Here is a 6,000-nt window from a genome sequence, read left to right as displayed (position 1 = left end):
ATATAGCAAAGAAAGCATCAATAGAACGATATATGAAGGAATGAACAACTCAGAGCCAAAGGAAGAATCATTACCCGACATATAGACATCGATTGGGTTCATGCCTTTTACACTTGACAAGCACACCCTCAAAGAAAATATGATTTCTTATATTTCATCAAAACACATGTTTTCCTAAATTAAGCCATAAGACTCGACAAGTGTATAGAACAATGAAAAATGAATATGATCAGGTTTTCCTTGACATCTTGCATATCATGTTGTATAAGGAAACACATGCCAATCTCATATACATAAACAACATACAATCCATGCCATGTGGTTATATAACACGGTACCCAACCATAATATAAATGCATAGATGCACACATATGGTCCTTGGGGTCCACATAAAATGCAGACACTGGCACCCAAGCACCGGTATACAAACCTGCCAACAGCCCAAGATGAGTTACCAAATCAACCACATGAGCCAAAGGCTCCCATACCACATCCATAGATATCATATCCATCACTAGAGTCATCATGTGCCATAACACTCACAATCTCATCAAGGTTACAAGATGCTGTGGGCCTCCACCCACAGTCTTACGCATCACAAGATCCAGTTATTGTAGGCCTCCACCCATAGTCTTACGCATCACAGGATCTAGCTACTGTGAGCCTTTACCCACAGTCTTACGCGTCACAATCACAAGCCTGTTAGATATAAGCCCTTAAGACCAGTTCTAGTGACATAATAGGGCTTAATCTTATAATTCTTTTAAACCTTATTTAATGGCAAGTTTTATGTTTAATTTAATTTGTAATATGATTTGAATTGAACATATAAATATCCTTTAGTATAATAAGGAGTGGATACCATTCTTAATTGTTAAGAATAATCGAGACGGATAATCCACAATACGTTATACTATAAATATGTTCCTGGCCATAGAGTTCCTAACTTGGATAATTAGTAACTCACAAAGGCCGGCATATCATCTTCCTCCTTGTTCGGTATAAGATACCGAAAGACAAGATTGGTGGGTCTCGTACCACTCTATATAAGATACAAAAGGAAGACGAGTGGATGCTCGTTATAGGAACGAGTTCACTGAACGAGACTATTAATATTGAATCACATGGGTTTTATCTCACGGGTCAATGATTCAATATTAACTACGGATTTGCATTAGTCCTTAGACCTGAGATAACATGGATATCTGTGTGTTAGTGGATTAGGATATCAGCGATATTATATAGCTGTCCTAGTCAGGGATAGCCGTACATATCTATGTGCCTAGTTCAGTGACACACGAGGTATGTGTGCATCAGACATGGAATCTATCATCTTGAGATATACGAGGAGGATATCCTATGCGATCCAGTAGTCACTTGACGATAAATCCTTGGCCAAGGTAATATGATGACGGAATTTGGATTCCGTAGAGGTTGTGTCATATTAGTCAAGTGTGATTATTGGATTTGGTCATACGACGAGATCGAGAGATTTGACTTGCTGACCGTGATCTCATATCTCGTCGGGATATAGTATGATAGAGGGATTGTATTGCAAGGCAGCGTAGTGTAAGGTTCACATTCCCGCTTTACATTAAATTGGGTAATCATGACATATTGCTAGATGTCACTCATGATTTACGAGAATTAATAATTGATTAATTCTCGTTGCCAATTTAATTGTGAACCCAGAAAGTCCCACCCAATAGAAATCGTTTTAAAAGAAAAAGGGGGCAAATTTAGTAATTATGGAATTACTAAATTATAAGTGCAATTATTTAAGAAATAAGAACAATTAAATAAGTAATATGATTATTTATTTTGGATTGGGCTTTTTGCTAGCACCTAAAGTTCAGCCCAATTAGCACTTAGGGTTTTAGGGTTTCTTGTCTATAAATATAACATTAAACCCAGAATCCGATCAATCAATTCGTTGGATCAAAAACGAAAATTTTAGAGAAAATTTTCGTGTCCCTTTTTCTCTCAAGTCTATTGAAGTCTTGACGGTTTCGGGTGGACCAACTCGGCATCTCACACGTGGGAGATATCAGGCGGGTTATCAACTACAAAATCAGATTTCGTTTCGAGGTAACTTTTCGCTTTTGTGTCTTCGATTTAACCGTAAGATTTGAAAAACATGATACCAATAAAATCAGATTTTATTTTCCGCTGCATATGATCAGATCATGTTTTCTAACAAATCCAACTTCCATCACCATTACCACCATGCAATGCAACATGTAAGGAATGCAATGGCTCTTGCAACATTGACGTGATGGCAATGCCCCCATAAGCCAAGCATCAGGCTATACTACGCCCACATAGGAATTCACACACACAAATACTCTAATGCATATGCTCGCCTAACATACACAAGTTAGAACTCACAGGCCAACTGTGTCATGCCAATGCTCACACTTCCATCACATACAAAGCATGACCCCCAATGAATGCAACCCATGACCCAACATCATAATGCGAGGCAAAATAACACATAATGCCATGCAACACAACCACAACCTTAACCAACTCAAATCATAACCAAAATATATGATATTATATATCAAATCGAATCCCTCAAAGTCTAGTTTACAATGGTTCAAATGGATCTCAATTTTGACTTCTATATCAAAAGTTATGACCAAAATAGTACAGCATGCGCAGTGTTGTAAAAAAAAACATTAAGTCAACGTTAGGGAAAATAAGTCGATCAAGGCTAAGTTGACTTATCTAAAAATAAGTTGACTTGATCAAGAACTAGGCAAAATGGCCAAAAACTAGCCTCTGTCAAGTTGACTTAACCCAAAATGAGTCGACTCAACACACCCAGAACACACGAAATGGACACCAAACACCCCAAAAATTCCAATCTAGCTTCTTAACCCATAAATTCCATTCCATGAAAGAAAAATGGGGTGAACAAACCCTAACGAAACCATTTTTAAGACATCCAGCGATAATTAAATGAAAGCCCACAAAAGTTTTCTTTAAAAATATAAACAAAACTTACTTATTTCAAGAAAATAACTCCAAGAGTTTGGGAGACCATTACAAATTAATGGCAACAAGATTTAAGTTTTTACATCAAAGAGGAAAACAAGGAATAAGCTTGCCAAAAGAAGAGAACTTGCACAAACCATTAAAAAAAGAGAGTGCAAGAGAACTTGCCTTTAAAGATGCTTGGAAGAAGAAGCAATCCACTAGAAGCTTAAACCCTCACCTCTTGAATCTCCAATTAAGAAGAATGGAGGAAGAAAAAGAAAATAAGAAAAAGAAGAAGAACATTCGGGAGAGAGGAAGAGAAGAAGCAAGAAGAAGAAGAACTGAGGAATAGAGGAGGAATGGGAGAGGAGTGGCTTTCACGCCACCTCCAACTACTCCCCAACTTTTCTCTTCCTATTTTTCCCCTTTATACAACATACACTCCACTAAATATCTAAGCCCCTCTTGGTCATTTGCCTCTTTTTTCCTTCTTTTTTTTTTCCCATTTTCCTTTTTACTCATTAATACATATCAGTTCATACACATGGGCCCAAAGCCCATTTCACTAACCCAACTCAAAGTGACCCATTTCTATCATAGGCCCCAATCAAAATCATTCCCAATTAATTAAAAACATAACCCACTAATACATGGGCTTAGGCCCAAATGGGCAATCCAATCCATTAAATTAAACACATAATTTACTTACATACATTTTGCCACAAAAATATTTCTCACAATTAATTTAATAGGGGAAAAATCTCCCATGCCCAAAAATAAAATATTAATAAACTCATAAACCCACTAACGGGTCTTTACAAGAATCTTCAAAGAAATTATTATATCTTTGAGAACAACATTGTAAAATCTAGTACAAAATAGGGCATTTTTTTCTCTTAAGAGTGCACATTGATGTACCCTAATCTTCACTCAAGCTATTTCTATCATTTTTTCCTTTTAATTTCCCATGAGTTATTATTTAAATTCTTATTGAGTTAAAAAAAATTGATTTGCATTTGTGACGACCCAGAATTTTCTTAATTTTTAATTACAACTAGCTAACAACCCAAATATGGGCTGGGGTTCTGCCCCAAAGTAATACAACAACAGAAGCAAAATGAATATGAAACACACCACTCAAGGGCTTAATCATACATAACAACACAACAACCAATCAAATCAAACAAACCACAATATTCGAGCCCCTGATCATAACTCGTACCCCAAGGATCTTTTCGGTCGAGATTGCCTTGTACACAGGGCCACCTAAGACTGACACGCCAAACAATCTATGTAACATCCCGCATTGAGTGATAGGAAGGACCTGATCAACTTACCCTGTTGAGCCTAAGCGAACTTTTCAAGGGTCACCCATCCTTGAGCTACCTAGCTCAAGCATGTTTAACCCGAGAGTTTGTTATCCACATTCATCTCAAAAAGTATCCACCTGGTGTTGTTTTTTTCCTTACTATCCTCGATATATATACTAGTTTCTCTGGAGTCCCTTCTTAAACCAGACTTTGGGCTCTCGGGGTATTACATTCTCCCCTCCTTGAGCACATGATGTACTCGTTATGTGACCTTATAATTAGTCCCGGATCTTCTCCTCTTTAGGGGCTGCCATCCTAGAAGCCTACCAGGAGTCGCTCCTTGTTCAAGCCCTCACACCCTAGAGCCACTTCCTGCCCTCATTGGATCGCCTTCTCCAAGGGTCGGCTCTAATACCACTTGTAACAGTCCGCATCGAGAGATATGAAGGACTTGATCAACTTACCTTGATAGGCTTACGCAAACTTCCTAGGGGTCACCCATCCTTGAGCTACCCTAGCTCAAGCACGCTTAATCCGGGAGTTCTTTACCAATTCAGCTCAAAAAGTATCAGCTGGTGTTGTTTCCTTCCTTACTATCCTCAATATATATACTAGCTTCTCTAGAATCCCTTCTTAGACCTAACCTTGAGCTCTTGGGGTATTACAGTCTAGCCACGGCATTTGCTCCTACACCTAGAATGATGGTAAAAACAAGATGAGCCACAAGGCTCAGCAAGCATAACAGAGGAATAAAAGTTAAGTTGGGTATATACCTCCCACATTGGAATACATCCCACCAAATGTAAGTAAGACAAAGATAAAGCTAGAAGTAAACCATACTCGAAATATGCCTCGCAACATAACAATGATAATGCTGGGAACACATCCCTCACCTAGAATACACCCCACGAAGTGAAATGCCACATATGAAAATGTCACACCATACCATGCAACAGGATACCCAATACTCAACAGAAATATACCACATCACATAACGGTTGTTGAGGCTCACATAAGAAATGCACATCTTGGCACCCAAGTCCTAGCATACAAACCTGCCACAGCTATGACAGACTGGCATAAGATACATGAGCCCGAGGCTCCCATAATACGATCCACATGAGCCCGAAGCTCCCATCACAACCACATACCGGAGTTGCCAAGTCATAGCTATCTATAGCCCAGCTCTCACTCATAGCTATCAAGGGTCAACTCCATACCACAATCCATATCAAACGGTAACCATGCAATGCAATAAATAATAAATAATAAATACAATGGCTTTTGTAGCATTAACGTGATGACAGGGCCCCCATAAATCAAGCATCATACCATGCTACACCCATATAGGAACTCACACATGCAAAATACTCTAAATCCACATGCTCTCCTAACATACCCAAGTTGGCACTCAATAGGCCAACCAGGTCATGCTAATGCGCATACTCCCCAACATGCCCCCAGTGAATGTAACCTATTCCCATGTGCCACACATTATGATATGCACAACATCAAGAGTGGGAGTCCAGCAGTACCACCTTGCCCGACCTGTCTATAGTTTATCGTAACAACTGATAAGTGGCGCTCATACATCCAGCCATTGACTGCCACGACCAAATGATCGACAGTTAGTAACTTTTTACCCCACATCTTATAACTCACACAAGAAAATCTTGAGTCTCCCGATTACAACAACTCACCTTGGAAG

The sequence above is a fragment of the Diospyros lotus genome, chromosome 6 (genome assembly GCF_014633365.1).
Source record: "Diospyros lotus cultivar Yz01 chromosome 6, ASM1463336v1, whole genome shotgun sequence".
Classification (NCBI taxonomy): Eukaryota; Viridiplantae; Streptophyta; class Magnoliopsida; order Ericales; family Ebenaceae; genus Diospyros; species Diospyros lotus.
This window is presented reverse-complemented; position numbering follows the sequence as displayed.